This window comes from Sminthopsis crassicaudata, chromosome 4, assembly GCF_048593235.1.
Source record: "Sminthopsis crassicaudata isolate SCR6 chromosome 4, ASM4859323v1, whole genome shotgun sequence".
Taxonomy (NCBI): domain Eukaryota; kingdom Metazoa; phylum Chordata; class Mammalia; order Dasyuromorphia; family Dasyuridae; genus Sminthopsis; species Sminthopsis crassicaudata.
In genome coordinates, this window is record NC_133620.1 from 253,807,955 (window position 1) to 253,828,788 (window position 20,834).

The 20,834-nt window shown below is 34.5% G+C and overlaps 1 long non-coding RNA gene across 1 annotated transcript in view; it reads left to right on the forward strand.

Moving 5' to 3' along the window:
- The window catches only part of LOC141566262 (uncharacterized), a 205,693-nt gene that overhangs the window by 159,161 nt on the left and 25,698 nt on the right, over nt 1-20,834 (forward strand). Inside the window, exon 6 of the long non-coding RNA XR_012489263.1 lies at nt 17,992-18,041. This is a non-coding gene — a long non-coding RNA (uncharacterized LOC141566262). The remainder of the gene's footprint in view (nt 1-17,991; nt 18,042-20,834) is intronic.

Genomic DNA, 20,834 nt, shown 5'->3' on the forward strand with positions numbered 1-20,834 from the left:
GGGTAGGAACTCTTTTTTTTTTTTTTTTTTTTGGTAGTCTAATCCCTTGCACAGAGCAAATACTTAATATATGCTAAATTATAATTTTATTGAACAGAAATAAAATGAAGCAACATGTAAAGCTTAAAACAAAATGAAAGCATGTACTCTTTTATACATTGGATAATAGCCTTATGAAACTCAGTGTAACTTAAGTCTGGAATAAATAGGTCTGAGAAGTGTTTAGATAAAATAAAGATATATTCATACTCTGTCACTAAAGAAGAAATTAAGGATGTTGGGATAACCTTTTAAGATTGATTCTTGGGGGCAGCTAGGTGGTACAGTGGATAGAACACCAGCTCTGAAGTCATGAGGACCTGAGTTCAAATCTGGCCTCAGACACTTAACACTTCCTAGCTGTGTGACCCTGGGCAAGTCACTTAACCCCAATTGCCTCAGCCAAAAAAAATATAAAATTAAATAAAACTAAAATTAAAAAAGATTGATTCTTGGAGGAGAGTAATGATGCTCTTTCAAAAAAAAATGTTTTTGGTTCCACTATCAAAGAATTAATACTCTCAGCTGCATGTCATTTCTTAAACTCTTAGGTAAGAACTAATACATTGTTTTGACATTTTAACAGTTAGTTATGTAACTTAATGGCAGAGCTGGAAATAGAAGCCATGTCTCCTGACTTCCATTTTAGGCCAACTCTGGGGTACAATTCTCTTACCAAATGAGAACATTGTTGGCACTGACAATTTGCTAATTGTTAACAATACTATGAACAACAATTTAATTGATCTTTCAGATAAAAATTACTACCAGATGAAACAAATGATGCCTTTTCTATTCCTAGCTGATTGCCAACATCTGAGTCCAAGAGTAACTTCCAATTTGGATTATTATTTCATGAATAAACAGAACATTTCTCATATCATTATTGACATGATAGTCTTTTGAAATCCTATTTCAATATTTTATCATGGCATAGGAGCTGACTCTAGGCTCTCAAAAGCTCTGCCAACCAAGAAAGCTAACTTTGGCAGGTCCTACCAAGCTGGAAAGCTTTCAAGTACGAATCTGGTCACAGACTGCACCCGTATTTTTTAAGGACCAACGTAACTAAGTTTGGAGAGTCCCACCAGTAGAAGCTTGGCTACCAGGTGATGGATTTTTTTTTTAACCACAACAACTTATGAAACTATTCATAAAAGGGATTACAATCTTTATTGGTCTAGAAGAATACCCACATTGACGAAATCACAAATCCTTGAAGTATTACTATGACATAAACTTTAAAAGAACAAAAACAAACACTGAACCTAATTAAGGGAAAAACAAAGCAAAACAAAACAAAACAAAAAAAACCCCAACAACCCAACACTCTCGTTTCAAAGTAAAAGTATTTGAGAAATTTTCCATTGCCCAATACCTTCACATACTGGAAAATATGCTACATGGTAGTTTTGAGTAAATATTTGCTTTAGGTTTTGGTCACTTCTGTGCTACCTAGTCTATTAATCATTAACGCCTCAGAAAACATGATTACTCACTTCTTTCCAAAGTGCACCTGATAGATTCAGCTTTGTTCTTTTTATCATCTTAACATTGGAAAGGATCTTCAACATAATTGAATCTTGGTGTTAAATTTGGAAGGGACATAGAAATTCTCCAGACTAGGCCCTTCATTTCTAGGAGGAAACTGAGAATGAAAAGTTTAATGGTTTGTTTGCCCAGGGTCACAGAGTTAGTCAATACCAGAGTTAAGACTAAGAGAAATTCTTTCTCTCTGCAACGTTACCATTCTTTTCATAAAAATTCATCAAAGATTTATGCTGTGTCCTCATAATGTCCAAACAATTACTGGATAAAATATAATAAAACAATCATTTCATTAAATGTATGTCTGCCAGACTTCACATTCAGTATTCACTATTGGTAGCACTCCTTCATATAGGCACCAAAAGAGATAACTTTAGAGTTGCAGTTGAAAATAAAACTTGTTAAACATAAGCTAGATATGTCTGTTTCCAGTAATGAGAACTGAGCAATATAAAGCCTAACCATGCCTTAAAAAAGAATGATGACTCATATTTATGTGATACTTTAAGATTTACAGAGTCCTTTTTATCACATTTAAACCCTGTTAATTGAATTGTACAAGTTTTATTATCCCCATTTATAGATGGGGAAATTGAGGCCCAGAGAAGTTTTGTGACTTCTCTATATTTACAGAACTGTATAAGTATAAAAGCTAGGATGCAAAACCAGATCTATTGATTTGAAATCTAGTGCCTTTTCTATGATATCGTATTGATGATCTTTTATCCTGGGAGCAAGAGCATTTTTGCTCTACTTCACTCAAAATAGCCACGTCTAATGCTAGCCTACATGTGAGTTTTCTGGCCAAACTAATCCTTTGGGGATGCATATTTTATATTTATTTTGCTGAACCACTGCCATGACTGTCTGACAGAATTGGCAGTCTTTGTAGAGGGCATATGCTGACTCTTAACTTATTAATTCCCTAAGAAGCAGGGAATGATTAGTTGTGTTTCAGTTTTTCTCAATTCAAATCAATTCAATTCCATTCAAAAAGCTAAATTTTCTAATGCCCAATAGGCAATTGAGATACAAATTAAAAAGGAAACATTTCCTGTCCTCATAGAGTTTATATTACATTGGAAGGAGAATCCACAATCCTCCCACATAACTAGCAAATGATAATATTTCTGCCAAAATAATTTACCTAAGAAAAAGTTAACCTTATTGGTTCTTGTAAGGTTTCAATGGCTCTCTATTTAATTGGAGGATTAAAAAAAACAAAAAACAAAAAACTTTCTACTTTATTGGCTACTTTATTTTACATTATTTCTCTCCAATGTATTTTATATTCTGAGTAAACATATCAATTTTGATACTCTGACTATAAATGAAATCATAATATAGAAGGAAGTTACAGCTAAATAGAAGGATGGTTCATAGATTCTCTTTGGAGAAGATTTGACAGAATTAATTTTATTTTATATACAAAAGCAATATTAGAAGTAAGGGATCTTACAGTGTATTGTTGATAAGGTTTAGATTTAGGGAACCAAAATGAGATTTAAGGAACCAAAATGATATTAGGGTTTCTGGTAGTCAGGGAGTTAAATGATAAGGTCTAGTGGCAGGTTCGGGGTTTAGGGAACCAAATGGAGAGGTTTGGCTCCCCTGCACCCTCCTGGGATTTGGCACAAGGTTAGGGAATTTTGGGGACTCCCTTCTGGCAGCAGAGATTCTCTGTAAAGGAATTTATAGGCCCAAAACCCTAGATTGATAAAAGGTTTATTATGGGGATTGGAAGTAAGGTTAGAAATCCTGACAGGCATAAAGTCTAGTTAGGAAACTAGGTGAGGATAAAGAGAGGATAACACTGGAGAAGAATATTCCAGTGGACAGAAGCCCTTGGCATCCCAAGCATGGCATAGCTGGCATGTTTGGAACCTCTGCAAAGAGAGGGTTTTAGTTTGGCTCTTTTATATTGAGTGTCCTGGTGGGGACTAGGAGAGCCCAAGTTGGCTCAGACCCAGTCGATCTCCTATTGGAATTCAAAGGGATGCTTTTTGACCAGGATTTGCAATTGAATCAAAGGCTCTTGGCATCCTGTAAAGACAACTTGTCTTGGGAGGATATGCATCAGCCAGGAAAGGTTGGGAATCTCAAAGGAATCATAGATCAATAGGAAATACAGTTTCTTAAAAGGACCACAACCCACTTCATTGTGGCATGGACCCTTTGGCAATCTCATAAAATATATGGACCCTTCTCAAAATGGTGTTTTATTTTTTAATTCATAAAAAAGGGAAATACTAAATTTTAATTAGAAGTTAGTAAAAAAAAAATTATTATTATTTTTTCACCGTTCAAATTTATGGACCTCTTGAAATCTTAACTCCAAGTGAAGAATACCTAATATCATGACACACTTGGTCATCTCATATTTTATTGCTAATGATTAGTATTTATAAAAGCATGCCCATGAACATAATATATGCTAACATCTGTTACAAAAGGTGAAGAAGTAGAAAATCTCACCAAAGAACTTGTGAAGACCCTCAAAATTAAATTAAAATATACATTTAAATTTAGAAATTTCAATGTAAGAATAGATGTAGGAAACTATCTTAACAAACATGTTGGAAAATACTTTTTAGGAGTCAGAAACAAAATATATACTTTCCTCACTTCAAAAGCTTGTAGTTTGTACAAATATCTTCATGTCAGGAATATAAAAAAATATTCCTGACATGAAGATGTGTGTGTGTGTGTGTGTGTGTGTGTGTGTGTGTGTGTGTGTGTGTGAGTGAAAGAGAGAGAGAGAGAGAGAGAGAGAGAGAGAGAGAGAGAGAGAGATGGAAAACATCAAAAAGAGGCAGTAAGGGCCAAATGAATTCTAAAAAAAAATGAAATCAATTAAATCTTAGTAGGAAGTGATTGGTTACCAAAGTTAGATCTCCATCTTAATCTATTTAAGTAGGTTATTGTTGGAAAAGGAAAATAGATGAAAGAAGAGACCTCCATATAGACTACCAACATTTTCTTTTTTTTTTTTTTTTGACTGTTAAAGAACTTAATTAATTAATTAATTAATTTTATTTTTAAAAATTTATTTTATAATTATAAAATTTTTTGACAGTATATATGCATGAGTAATTTTTTATAACATTATCCCTTGTATTCATTTTTCCAAATTTTCCCCTCCCTCCCTCTACTCCCTTTCCTAGATGACAGGCAATTCTATACATTTTACATGTGTTACAGTATAACCTAGATACAATATATGTGTATAAATCCAATTTTCTTGTTGCATGTTAAGTATTGGATTCCGAAGGTATAAATAACCTGGGTAGATAGACAGTAGTGCTAACAATTTACACTCAATTCCCAGTGTTCCTTCTCTGGGTGTAGTTGTTTCTGTCCATCATTGATCAACTAGAAGTGAGTTGGATCTTCTTTATGTTGAAGATATCCACTTCCATCAGAATAATCTTCATACAACATTGAAGTGTACAGCGATGTTCTGGTTCTGTTCATTTCACTCAGCATCAGTTGATGTAAGTCTCTCCAAGCCTCTCTGTATTCCTCCTGCTGGTCATTTCTTACAGAGCAATAATATTCCATAACCTTCATATACCATAATTTACCGAACCATTCTCCAATTGATGGGCATTGATTCATTTTCCAGTTTCTAGCCTCTACGAAAAGAGCTGCCTCAAACATTTTGGCACATACAGGTACTTTTTTCATCTTTAGTATTTCTTTGGGATATAAGCCCAATAGTAGCACTGCTGGATCAAAGGGTATGCACAGTCTGATAACTTTTTGGGCATAGTTCCAAATTGCTCTCCAGAATGGCCGGATTCTTTCACAACTCCACCAACAATGTATTAGTGACTACCAGCATTTTCAATGGAGTTTTAAATAATATAAAGCAATTGCCACAACAACAAGAAAAAAAAAAGATCCTAGAAATCACCTTCATAGAAAACAAAACAAAATAGGAATATTTGAGTACTGTGAGAGTCAAGGGTATTACTGATTTAGAATATCATCTCATTTATAAAATTTTGTGTAAGAGGATGGTAGCAAGGAATATCTTTTGCTTTTCTTTGTATCACCAGGGTGCAACAGAGTATCTGGCACATAGTGGAGCTTAATAACACATTGATTGATTGATTAGATAATTGATATTGCCCCATAGAACAATGAGAAACACTGGAGGGTTTGGGATATATTAAAATATTTTTTGTTAGAAAAGGAGGTGGGCTGTGAGACTGGGGGCTAATCAATGGCTAATTGATGAACAATTGATGTGAGTGTGTCATAGCTGAGTATATGGTTTGAGGTCAGTACTGTTGTATACTCACATCAATGCCTTCTTAGTTCAATCACAATAAGTATATATATTATATTAATTCTCTGAATAGTCAATAAACATTTGTTAAGTGCTTCACTGAAAAATCATCCCAGTTAGTTATCAACATGTATCTATTAGCCACTTACTATGTGTGTCTACTATGTGACAAACACTGTGCAAAATGTTAGGACAAAAAAAGTCAGAAAACAGCTTGGGCTTTTGTGAACTCACAAAAGGGTAATAGCATGCAAATAATTATATACGAGTTAAATTGTAAATAATCAACTGAGGGAGGCACTAGAATCAAGAGGGATTAGGCAGATTCTTTTAGAGAAAGGATTGTTTAGTTGTCTTGGTATCCATGGAGTCCTGCATAGTATTTTACATGCAGAAGGTACTTAATTTCTGTTTATTGAATAGAATTGCATTGATTCTAAGCAGTCTCAGAACTGATGCTAAATTTCATTCATTAAAAGGAATAAATCTTGAAGCCTTCTTAGCATGAGGTTATGCTTTTATCCTTCTAGTACATGGTGGCCTCTATCCTAAGTTCTTTTTCCAAAGCAAACATAATATTTGGATTGTGAATATTGTGAAATCACACAGGGAAATGATTATGTCTTATATTGCTGCTTCTTCTCCTGAAGGATTCCAAGTATTCTGCAATTTGATGAAGATATTACTTTGTTTTTCACTGAAAAGTAACTGTCTATGATGAAATAAGGTGGAGGTTTTTTATAAGGTATGCAATATTACATTTTGACAAGACTTATTATTTTGGGGGAATAAAGATAGATGATTTATACTGATACTAAGATTTACCAAACTATTTTAAGGTCTTCACTGATCTTAAATGACTAGGACCTCTGTAGGTTGGATAACATTTATACTATTGGATAGTTTGATTTTCTACCTTGAGTTGGAGAAAATATCATCATATAATCATCAGCTTCAAAGGATTAAAGACTTAGAGCTAGTGGGCAACTTAGATTTCATTTAACCAGGGCCTTCTTGGAAAGCAGCTAGATGGTTCAATGGATAGATTACTGGATCTAGAGTCACCAACAATAACAGCTAGCTTCTATATAGCAAATTATAATATGTCAGGCACTATCCTTAGTATTTTACAAATATCTCATTTGATTTTCACAACAATCCTGTGAGAAAGAAACTACTAAGGAAGACAGAACTTATTATTTGTCCATAGTCACACAGTTAATAAGTATATACAACTAGATTTGAACTCCGTTCTTCTGGATTCCACTCGTCCACTCCTCCTGTTTTTTATTCTCCCTCCCGTCATCACTCTTCTCCTCTCTTTCCTTCCCATCTCATCCTTTCTCCTCTCTCCCCTTCCTTCTTTCCCCATTTAATGTAGTGTAGTTTAGTTTAGCCTAATCTGTGAAAGAAGTATGATAAAGCAAAAAGAGATTCGTTTCAAATTCAAGCTCTTTTTATTTTCCTGTGTGTGTGGGATGGGTGCTAGATCCCTTTCCTAAATTAACTAATCAGATTCATCTTCAGGTACAAAGAGAAAGCATTTATTTAGTTCCTGCAGGGAGCGGCCCAGTACACCCAGGAGGTATTTCAACTCCCACCATGTGCTCAACCTGACCAGCAGGAAGTAGAACACTCAGTTTAATAGGAAAAAAGCCTTGACCAATGGTCACCAATGTTGTCATTGGTCATATCACTTCCTGTCCCTGACTTGGGTCTGACCTTTAGAAACGTAGGCCTGGAGATCATGTGATTTCCTGAAACCTGAGGTCAGAGACCTCATCTTCCACTGTGGGTATAGGCATCATGTGTCTTAGGCCTAGTCTCGTAAACTGTGAAAACTTCATTCAATAAGTCCCATTCATGTGCAATCTTAGGGGAATCAACTAAACTTTCTGGGTCAATTTCCTTATTTATAAAATGAGTCAAATTCAATGACCATTAAGTTTGTCATGTATTAAAAGATTAACATTTTTTTGATTGTTTATACATCCAGATCTGTGTACCTGTAAACTTATTTTATTCTCAGGTACTCAAATAGATCTGTAATTGCAAAGTATGAGTATTTCCTTTAATGATGCAGAAAGCTGAGAAAGCTAAGTTGCATTGATAGAGCACTGGAGGTAGAGTTAGGAAGAACTGATTTCAAATCTTACCCTAGATACTTTTGTTGAGTAGTTTCAGTTGTGTCTAACTTTTCACCATCCTATTTGGAGTTTGTTATTTTCCACTTTCTGCTATGACTATGGACAAATAATAAGCTCTGTCTTCCTCAGTAGTTGGGGGCTTGCTCTTTCCCTAATTTGACAGATGAGGCAACTGAGGTTCATTAGGATTAAATGACTTACCCAGGGGCATACAGCTAGCAAGTATCTGTGGCCAAATTTGAACTCATGAAGATGAGTCTTTCTGACTCCAGACTCAACAATCTGTCCATTGTGCCACCTAACTTCATCCTATTTCCCTCCTTCCCTTCCCTATGTAAACCTGAACTAGTAGCTTAACCTCTCTGGGTCTCAATTTCCTTATCTGCTCATAGGGTTGCTGTAAGGTTCAAATGAGTTAGAATTGATATAGTACTTTTAAACCTTAAAAAGCTGTAAATACTAGCTGTTATAATTATTATTATTATTATATCCCTTGTACACTTGCTCCACTTTTTGCACTTTTATAAAAGTCTCTCCACAGAAGATTCATTTAGAGTGGTGGAGACTTACCTCATTTTTCTCTTAACATAATGAGTTAATCAATGGTGCTCATTGATTATTCTTCCCCCTCACTGACATGACCAACTTACCTTTCCTATCTCTCATGAATTGTTGTCAGAAAGGCTTTCTTCAGCACTTTTGTTTACTTTATACTTTTATTTTCTTTTTTCACATTTATTCATTTTATTTTAAGTTTATACAATAAAACAAGCACTTTCATAACAGTATAACTTATTTTTCTTAAATATATAATAGTTATGTAAATTTCTTTTTTCTTCTTTATACTCTACACACACATATATATGTGTATACATACCTGTATGGCTATATATAATTATTCTCTACATATTTCTATTTATCAATTCTTTCTCTGTATGCAGATAGAGTCTTTCTTCATTTGTCCTTTATAATTAATTTATATATTTTATAGTGAGTCAAGAATTAGGACTATAGAATTAGAGACTTTACTTTGTTTTCTAAAATTTTAAATTTTTTAAAAAATTTTTATTGTAGGTTATTATTTTCAAAACATATATGAGAATAATTTTTCACCACTAACCCTTGCAAAACCTTATATTCCAATTTCTCTCCTTCTCCTCACCCCCTCCCCTAGATGGCAAGTAATCCAATATATGCTAAACATGGTAAAAATAAATGTAAATCCAATATAGGCATATAGCTTTACACAATTATCTTGTTGCACAAAAAAAAAATCAGATCAAAAGGGAAAAAATTGAGAAAGAAAATAAAATTCAAGCAAACAACAAAAGAAGTGAAAATGCTATGTTGTGATCCATACTCAGTTCCCTCAGACCTCTCTCTGGGTGTAGATGGCTCTCATCACCTAAGATCACTGGAACTGGCCTGAATCAGGAGGAGACTTTACTTTCTCTGGAGTATAAAGACTGGCACTGTGATATCATTAGTATAGGGAACTCTCAGATGAGGAAACTTCCTCAAGCAATATAGGTCAGCTCCTTTTCAGTATCTTGTCTAAGCTGCCTGAGAGATTTGCCTGTAGTTAGTCAACCATATATGTCAGAATTGAGAAGTGAATTCAGATCCTTCTGACTCTGAGGCCAGTTCTGTATATATTATGCCCCTGCCTCTCAATTCTGATGTATTCACAGTTATTTAGGGTTGTTCTGTTGCATGTGAATGGGGGTGGTAGTCTAAGGACAAATCCTAGGTCATAAGATCAGGTTACTGGAAATTGCTGTACAGTTTGTGGTTGGCTGTTTCTGCTGATTCAATAGAACTATTTGCTTTTCTAACTATGTGGACCCAAAACATTACACTCTCGCAACCACAAAACAAAAAACAGACTTACCTAAGTGAGAGGAGACTGAAGTGGCTTTTAAAAAAGGGAAGAAAAGAACACCAGCATACTTTATTTGTAGACAGATTTTAGTTCCAGTTATTTACAAGTTGTCTTTAATAGCCATGTTTATTTCTAAAACATCATTCAAAATAGCCTTGATTTAAGATTGGATGTTACTAAGTGTAGAGAGCTACAAAAATAGCTAAGTTTAAAAAAAAATTCAATTTCACGATAGAAATAGCACACAACAAATGCTATAATTTATATTTCAGTTGATTGCTATACTTGTGTTCTGAATTAGCAAATCACCCGGCCAGTATTTATTGCATTAAATTGGTAAATATTAAAATTTACTTATGATTAGGATTAGTCACTGACCAATAGAAAAATGATTACCAGGATCAGAATTTCCAAAATTCTATCGTACTATCATACGAATCTATTTCTTCTGCTTCTCAGGTCATCTATACTCTTTTCTCTCCTGATCCCACTTCTCATTATCTGAACTTTTTTCACTTGCTGCCAAGGATACCTTCCTACCCTACCCCTGACGTCTAACTCTCCAGCTCTTCTGTGGCTAAAAACAAGAATCTCCTTTTAAGAAGTTTTTTGTTTTTGTTTTTGTTTTTTTAAACTCCCAATGAGAGTAAAACAGGAAGAGATTTAAGTTGACAAAACGGTTAAAGTTACAAAATTATAGGTTTCCTTACTTTTTATAGGAATAACTAGTTCCAATTTTTAATGAAAACACTTGGGTTTTAATCTCTTCTCTTAACTACTCTCTATTGATGAGGGGAGCCCCGAAACTCTTTCTCTTTCTTTCTCTCTGACTTCTGGGTGAGCCATGAGGTGAAACACTTGGGAAACTCTTTGAAGAAGAGATTCTCCTTGAACCCTGCCTCTGTAAAAGACCTTGACTGAGGGAAACAGGATAAACAGCTTCATTCTGTTATCCTGAGAGAGGGCACCACCCCCATTGTTAACACTCACTACTAATTAAGCTTTCCATTGAATTAGAGATCAGCTTAGAGACACTCATTCAATTCTAAGATTCTCTATTCTAATTCTAGCCCAAACTACACCCAACCTCCATCAAGAACCTCTAACCTAGGCTTCTATTATAAAATGAGCCAATTTGGGGCTCAGTCCTTTCAGAGGACCTGACATGCCATGCCATGCATAGCAGCAACTCTCTGCCTGCTGAAATGATATTCTCTTTCAGTGTTACCCTCCCTTTTTATCATTCTCACCTATTTCCCTAACAAGACTTTATACCTCTCTGTCAGGATTTCTCTGCTAGAAACTTTACTTCTCTGCCAGGACTCCTTCACTAGAAATTTTACTTCTCCATCAAGGCCTTGCCACCAAGGAATTCAGTCTTTCTATTCATGCATAGCAAAGTCTGACTTCCTAATGCCAACAATAAACTTCTTTTACCAGTCTAGCTTTTTAGATTAGTCCTTTACGAAGGACCTCTGCTCTGCCAGAAGAGGTTCCCACAACTCCCTACCCTGCACCGAATCCTAGGAGGATTTAGGGGAGCCAAACCTCTCCATTTGGTTCCCTGAAACCCAAACCTGCCACTAACCTCATCATTTAACTCCCTGACCACCAGGAACCCTAACCTCATCATTTTGAACCCCTAAATCTAGACTTCATCATTTTGGTTCCCTGATTGGGAATCCCAAAATCTAGACCTCATCACTATGAGCCTGAGATTTCATGATGTAGGTATTTCCTCCAACAATGTAGAATGACCATCCTCTACAACTCTTGTTCCTGTAGGCTTGCTGCTAGAGCATGGGGCATCCTAGGGGCATCCTAGGCATGTAGCAACTACATCAATTATCTTCTGCTCTCAGATTCAGTTAATCAACCAATCAGCAAGCACATATTAAATATCTACTATATCAGGTACTATGTATTAAAAGACAAAAATGTCATAGTCATTGCTCTCAAGGAATTTGCATTCTACAGAGGAAGTAATATATACACACATTTTACTATATATAATGATCTTATACTCTTTTGTAGTTTATATAGATAGACATATGTATAAGCAGGGATACATGTGTCTATCTTTGTACACCATAAAATAACACAATGTTCCTTGATTTTCCTCCACTTACTACTATTGTGGAGAGAGGCACAATAGTAGCTGAAAGAAAATGTAATGTTCAGATCAGTAATCACCCCAAATGCAGTCAGGTGTTAAAGTCCAAACCCTTTATTGTCTCTTTCAAAGTCTTATCTCCTTCACTTGGGGCTCGGCTAGTTTTTCTGGAGGCCTATCTCTCTCCTTGGTTCCAAGAGCCTCTGTTCCCACCTGCCTTCTCTAGCTTCTGAATCTCCCTAACTGAATCCTGGCTGAGGCTCCAGAGAGCTTCTAGTGTGCTTGTCTTTCTGGCCCTGAGGCTCCTAGCTTATATGCCCTACACTGAGTACAAACCAATCATTATATCACTAGGAAACCATTATTTGTTGTAAGGATTAAATCCATGCTAAACTAGATTTAACCACTGTCTCCTCAATTCCATTTAGTACCTTGTTTCAAGTTCTGGCCCATAACATCTCCTTGTAGGATCAAATTAATCATACTGAATCATACTTATTGTCCCTATCAATTCCACTATTTCACCTTGTTTCAAGTTCTGGCCCATAACAAGAAAAGAGTGAAAGTTATACTTGGGTTGAGCCTTGTAGAAAACTAGGACTTTTGAGGATAGATATAAAGAAGGGGTACATGCCAGGTGTGGTGGACAACTTTGAGTAAAATCATAAAGGAGATAATGTTTCGTGTGAAGAGTACTAAGAAATATGTTGACTATAATATGTAAATTAACACGAAGAAAATTCACCATCTTTCCCATTCCAGTTTTGAATAGCTCATATCCCAGAAAGGAAGTGTGGTAGAATGGAGAGAGTGCTAGCCCTGGAACCAGGAAGACCTGAATTCAATTCCCATGTCTTATACATATTGGTGCTGGATGTGATCCTGTTTTAATATTTAACTTTTCAGTATTGTAGGCCCTCAAAATGTGGGTTGGGACCCAATATTGGGTCTTGTAACTGTATGTGGGGTTTGTAATTGTGATTTATTATCAGCAAATGTTTGATTTGCATACCTGTTTTACATTCCTATATCCCTGGGGTGATGCAAAAATTTCTTGGGCACTCCCTCTTGTGAGTGGAAAAAGTTTGAGGCCCTTCTGTAGGCAATTCTCTAAAATATTAAAATTTGAGAAAATGCCAATCTGTATGGATGGAGAAAGTTTCCTCTCCCAGAAGTTCTCCATATCAATGAAATCAAAGATGTAGCAGCTGTCATTTAATTATGGGAAAGTTTTTTCTTCCGTCTAGGGGAAATCTACTTCCTTGTAACTTCTAGTTGTTGATTTTAATTCTGCCCCGAGGCCAAGTTGTTGTTAGGGCATTCTTCAGTTTTGTCCTACTCTTCACAACTCCATTTGGAGTTTTCTTGATAAAGATACTTGAGTAGTTTGCCATTTCCTTATCCAGCTCATTTTATAGATGAGGAAAGGAAAGCAAAAAGGATTAAGTGACTTGCCCAGGGTCATAGAGCTAAAGTCTGAAGCCAGATTTGAATTTGAGTTTTTTTGACTTTAGGCCTAGCAGCTATCCATTTTGCCACCTGTCCCCCGAGGCTTAAGTAGAGTAAGTCTTATCTTGTCTTGCTCTTAACATTCTTGAAGATAGTTGTTTACCTTTTATGTCTCCTTATCTCTAATTGGAACATCCCCACTTCCTTCCAGCCTACTTTTGTGTATCAAATGAGCTTTTCCTCGGTTTCCTGGTCAAAATATATTGTTTATTGGCCTTCTATTTTGTCACTGTTGTTTCCTTGACGAGGTGCTTTCCCTGCCCAGGGGAAATTAGCATTGTCAGTTAGCATTGCTACTCCTTGCCACTTTCAGATGTTCTTTCTGTCATCATTAATCAGTACAGCTTCTCCTTCAATATTTTCCCCATTTAGATATCATCCTACCTAGATCTTAACCACAGTTATTAGTCCCAAATCATTCTCCTTTCTTTCTCAAGAAATTCACTACTTACCTCATAGTCTTTCTCTCCATTACAACCCCATATGTATCCAAACTGTTGTAAAATCTTGTTATTTCTGATTTTACAGTATTTCTATATGCATTCACTCACACAACTGCCCCTTTCCTGGATGGATTATTAAAATAGTTTTCTAATTTGTTTGTCTGCCTCCTCGTTTCCCTACTCCAATATACCCTCCACTTATGTCATCCTCTTACTTAATAAATTCTAGTGACTTCTTATTACTCTAGGATCAAATGCATAGCATATAAAACCTCCACAACTTGGCCCCTTCCTACTTTATCCATACGTTACATTTTAATCCATATACTTTACAAGATGCTGTCATCTTTTAATAAACCCTGCCATTTGATCCTTTTATGTTCTAGATCTCTTCTTTTAATAGTCAATTTTTTGGAACTTCTTCCTCTGATTATAGACTTCACTTATTTCCATTGGCATCTGAATTCATCTATCTCCTTAGCTATAAACCCCTTGTCACAAATTACCTTCTGGGATTTGTTAAATTTACTTCCTCAACATTGCTCTTATTTGTCTTCTCTTCAGTAATATGGCCACTATCTTATATTAAGCCATTAACAATTCTTGCTTATATTATTACAATATTTCCTGTTTCCTATATTTCTTTTCTCAACTCTGTCTTCCACATGGTGATCAAATTGATATTCTTTTTAAAAAAATAATATTTTATTTCTCCCCAATTATATACTAAAACATTTTTTGACATTTAAAAATTTTTAGCTTGAAATTCTTTCCCTCCCTCTCTTCAGTAAGGAATCTGATGATATAGGTTATACATTAACATTTTTTTTTAAACATTCACTTTTTAAAATTTTGAATTCCAATTTTTCTCCCTTCATCTCTCTTTTCTTCTCTCATTGACAAAGGAAGCAATTTGATATGGATTATACATGTGCAGTCATGCAAAACATATTTCCATATTAGTCATTTTGTGAAAGAAAACAGACACTCCTTCCTGCCAAAGTAAAAAAATATGTTTCAATCTGCATTCGGACTTCATCAGCTCTTTTTTAGAATTGGATAACATTTTTCATCATACATCCTTTGGAATTATCTTAGATCATTTTGTTCTAGAAAATAGCTAAATCATTCAGAGTTGATCATTATGCAATTTTACTGTTCCCTTGGCTCCCCTCATTTTACTTTATATTATCAGTACATGTAAATCTTTTCAAGTTTTTCTGAAAGCATTCTATTTATCATTTCTTATAGCATAATCGTGTTCATTACAATTATGTATCACCTTTCTTGTGTAGCATGATAAATGTGGAATATATTTAGAAGAATTGCACATGTTTAACAATTTGGAAGACAAGGTTTGGAAAGGGTGGTTGTTGAAAACTATTTTTGTATGTATTTTGAAGAATAAAAATATTTAAAAATAACAAATCGTATAGCACAACTTGTTTAGCTGTACCCCAGTTGATGGACATCCCCTCAAATTTCAATTCTTTGTCACCACTGAAAGAGCTTCTATAAATACTTTTGTACAAATAGGTTCTTTTTCTTTAAGTTTTTGTTTTAATCTATATGGAATAGAACTAGTAGTGGTATTGATGAGTCAAAATTGGCTCTTTCTATCTACAAGCTGGATTACACCTTATGCTAAATTTGAATAGAATTAAATGAGTCTCTTCAATTCAATAGAGTTAGCTCAGGACTGAACCAACCCCATCTAGATAACAGAATGAAGCTGTTTATCTTGTGTCCTCTGTGAGGTGGGGTCCCACAAACACCGAGTTCAAGAAGAATCTCTCCTTCAAGGTGTGTAGCATTTCCCTGTCCCTTTTTCAATATTAGCCAATCTGATAGGTGTGGAGTAGTAACTCAGAGTTGTTTCAATTTGCATTTTTGTAATCACTAGTGATTTAAAACATTTTTTTTCATAACTATCCATAGTTTTGCTTAATTCATCTGATAACTGCCTGTTTATATCTTTTGATCATTTATCAATTGGGAAATGGCTCTTCTTTTTTATTTGAGAAATAAGGCTTTTATCAGAGAAATTTACTGTATTCCTCCTCCCCAGTTTTGATTATTAACTGTGTATTTCCTTTCATTCTATTTTCCCCCTATTTATTTTGATTTTCCCCCTATTTATTTGATTCTCTCTTTCTCCTTCTACCATGTCCATCCTCAAAAGTATTTTGCTTCTGATTACTATCTGTTCTAATTCATCCTTTCTATTACTCTCTTTCTCCTCCCCCTGCTCCTTTCTTATCTACATCCCTTCTTATTTGCCGGTAGGATAAGATAGATTTCTATATCCAAATGAGTGAGGATATTGTTCCCTCTTTGAGCTAATTTCAATGGGAGTAAGGTTCATTGTTATCCCTCACTTCCCCCATTTTCCTCTTCTCTCTAAAAGCTCTTTCATGCTTTTTTGGTGTAGGATAATTTACCTCATTCTACTTCTTTCTCTTCCCCTTATCTCAGTGTATTTTTCTTTCTCTTAATTTTATTTTTTTGAGATATTCCCCCTCATATTCCAATATATCTTTGTCTTCTGTTAATGTATGTTCCTTCTGTCCTAATAATGAGAACGTTTATCTTCCCATATAGGAATATAAACCATATAATCTTATTGAATCCCTTATGACTTCTCTTTCTTGTTTTGCCTTTTAATGCTTCTCTTGATTCTTTTATTTGAAAGGTAATTTTTCTATTCAGCTTTGGCCTTTTCATCAGAAATGCTTAAAAGTCCTCTATTTCATTAATATGCCTCAGTATACAGGTTATTCTCCATGACTGGAATATTCTCCCTTCTTCAAGATTCAAATCAAATGTCATTTCCTCTATGAGCCTTTTCTAATTTCCTACCATTAATTCTTCTAGCACCTCAATTTATTCAGTTCATATGCCCATTAAAAATTGACATTAGATTGAAGCCTGATTTATAAATGGATTGCCAAGCTAAATAATAAATGAAAGCTTATAATATTAAATTTATTGGGAAAATTTGAGCTTTAAAGTCAATAGAAAAATAAAAGATGGATGAAGACATTGTTAAAAAGTAAATTTTTTGACAATGCTCTGAAAGTTTTAGCGAAGCACTTGTTTAATATTAGTCAGGGACAAGGCAGTTAAAACCCACAGTGTTTTAAATTTCATTAAACAGCAAGTGAATAAGCATTTATTAAGTGTCTATTATGCATGAGATATTATACTAGGCACTAGGGATAAAATAGAAAGAATGAAACGAATCCTACTTGAGATACTTATTCTAAAAGGGATGACAACAAATACTGTACACAAATAAGTATACGCAGAATAAATATAAAGAGAATAATTCCTCCTAAATGTTAGGTGGTTTAGGAGGGAGAGCATTAGTATTTGGAAAGAATGGGAAAGTCATCTTGTAGAAGGTGGTGGTCAATTGTTTCTTGAAGGAAGAAGAAGGAAGGATTCTTCTTAATAGAATTACAGTGTCCAAAGTGGGGGAATTGTGATAGTTCCCATTATAATGTCTCTTTGTGAGGTTATACCTATTGTATTGTGTCCAGTTCTGCATGCCACATTTTAAGAGGGGTTTCGACAAACTGGAATATATTCAGAGGTAGGTCACCTACGGAGGTAGCAAAGGAACTTAACAATATGGTATCAGATCTAATAATGGACCATTATTGTTCACTTTTTTTTTCAATTATGTTTGATTCTTTGTGACCTCATTTGGGGTTTTCTTGGCAGATATTGGAGTGATTTACCATTTCCTTCTCCAGCTCATTCCTCAAAGCTGAGGAAACTGAGGCAAATAGGGTTGTGAATTAATGAGGATCACACAGCTAGTAAGAGTCAGAGGCTAGATTTCAACTCAGGAAGATAAGTTTTTCTGATTTCAACCCTGATTTTCTATCTACTTTGCCACTTAGCTGTTCTAAATGAATATATTTAGTTTCAAGAATTTTTTCTTTTAGTGAGGTCTTAGAATCATAGATTTAGATCTGGATGGGTTCTAGTCCTACTCTTTCATTTTGTAGATAACTGAAGTTCAGAGGAATTATGCAGTTTGCCCAAGGTCACACACATGGTAAGTAGTAATGCAAAGATTTGAACCACTCCTCTGAAACTACACTCTGCCCACTAAAGAATAATAGTAAGATTTTCAGGCTTCTAGGTACTTAGTGACGTGAAGTGAATCTATTGCAAGCCAAGTATACATAACGTTATACAGATACACTCAGAAATCCAAATTCAAGCACAGTCATCAATATTCATGAAGCAGCAGAGATCAGAAAGTCAGTCAACAAACATTAAGGTTTATTGAATCTGGGACATTGAGATTATAGGTGAAAATCCAAAAACTTAAGTCTACAAGCATTTATGAAATCTCGTTATTGTCTGGTGCTAAGCAGGGGAAATGTAAATATAAACCGAATGAAAGGTAGTCCAGGTCCTCAAGGAGCTTATATTCTAATAGGGGTAGACTAAATGGGAACTGAAAAGGGCGAAAGGGAAAAGCAATCAAAGGTATCCACTGCAGATGTATGATAGAGAAAGTGGGAGAGATGAGTGAGAAATATAGCCTAAATTGAAATAAAGACATTTTTAAGGGGGAGGGGTCTTCTTTAAGTTAGTGGTTCTGGGGAAAAGCATCAGAGAGAAATGCCCTTGGGGCAAGTGTACTCCAAAGTGAGAAATACATCTAGTGTAAGTGAGATTCCAGAGTGAAGAAGTTTCTATGATTTGATAGAAAAAGATCCAATGGAAACGAAACAGTAGTTGAGAGAAAGAAATGAAGACATGACTGGCCTGGGCCTCTTCCCCAGTTTGGAGACAAAGGAACTAGCCAATCAGGAGAATGACAAGGGAGGAGTCATTCTCCAGATTAACTAGTACTAAGGGAGGAGGTACCATACCTGCATTCATCTATTAGATAAGTGATGAGTATGCTGCATAATGATAGCAAAGTAGACACTTGAAGTCTCCAGATTACTTAAAGAGAAATATTGGCTAAGAAGCAAAAAAGGAGGTAGGATTAATGGATTCAGTCATGTATCCGAAATGATTGTAAAAATGAAAACATTGGTCTACTATGTAATACAATAGTTAATATTAAATGACATATGGGTATGTTTCATTATTGTTATGATTAATACATTCATATTCTTTTTACTATGAAAAATTTTACTCTATCAGAATAAAATTACATTAGCATTAAGAATTTTTCAAATGAAACAAATAATTTCAGAAGTTTTCTCCTAAAGGTGTGTGTACTTGTGTCCATGTGTGTGTATATATATACATTGACATGGTGAGTTTCAAATATGGAAATTCTATTTATTTATTTCAGCAATTTGTCTATAATTTATGGTCTAAATTGTTTGGAGTCACTAACAGATTTACATAATTTACTTAGGTCCTAGTAGTAGCATAGGACTTGATTCTAGGTTAACCTTCTATATATTCTATATCACATTGCCTTATTACTCCTTAATTCCTAAAAGTACTCTTTGTATTTGCTTAATATAACTGTAATATTCAAATATGTTTTTAAAAAAGTTCATGTGAGAGATCATTTTTTTATATGTGAAAAATAATTATAAATATATTAGAAAAGCCGTAAAATAAATCAATGTGCAAAATCTGCTATGATATATAGCCTAGAGATTTTTACATCCTAGTGTGAAGAGGCCAGCTTTATAATACTAGCAGCCTGACATTGTTCATCATTATGCTATGTGGGGATAGTAATGGAATGAAATTTTTGTTGCTGGAACAATTTCACAGTGCCCATCTTTGGGTTTTAAGGCATATAGCTTATTTTCCAGGAGGTAGGCTAAACTTTTTTTTTTTTTTTTTTTTTTTTTTTTTTTTTTAATGTGTGAAATGACAGATATGCCTAGTGGTAATTTAAGTTAAAAACACACAACAGCAATGTCAACAACTACTATAATCTTCTAGACAGTAGGGAAATTCTTCTCAATTTTTAGTGTCTATTTCATACTGAATAGTAATTTCAAAGGAAATCACTCAGACAAGACAATAATCAATATGCTACAAGTTATATTGAACCAAGAAATATTACTAATTTAAGATGTGATGTTTTCAAGGGCTGGAGAAACAGGGAATTTTTGTTTCTATTTGCTGTGGTATGCTCAATTTATTTAGTCTTGAAGTAGCTATTTTGAATGTTAAAGTGAGAAAAAGTGTACTTGGGAAGAAAGGGGGTTATACTTGGACTCAGGAAAGATATGAATTCATTTTTTTAAATAAAGCTTTTTATTTTCAAATAATATGTATAGTTTGCAACATTCACCCTTCTAAAACCTTGTGTTCCAAATTTTTTTCTTCCTCCCTTCTCCTCCCCTCCTCCCCTAGATGGCAAGTAATCCAATATATGTTAAACATGTACAATAAAGACATGGATTTGAATCCTTCCTGTGATACTTGCCATTCCCCAATTGATGGGCATCCTTTCAGTTTCCACTTCTTTGCTACCACAGAGCTGCTATAAATATTTTAGACATAAAGGTTCTTTTTTCTTTCATCTTTGTAAACAGACCAAGTAGCAGTGTTTCTAGGTCAAAGGATATACGCAGTTTAGTAACTTTTTGGGTATAGTTCCAGATTGGTCTCCCAAATGTTGGATTCTCCCATTTTTCTATACTCCCTCCAACATTTATTGCTTTCCTCTTTAATCATGTTAATAAAATTTGATAGGTGTAAAATATCTCAATATGTTTTTAATTTGCATTCTCTCATCAATAATGATTTAGAGCAGCTTTATATGACTACAAATTATTTTAATTTGAAAGAAACAAATATATTTAAATACTGTTATTAGCATTTTTTAAAGTTAATGGATCCCAGGTTAAGAATT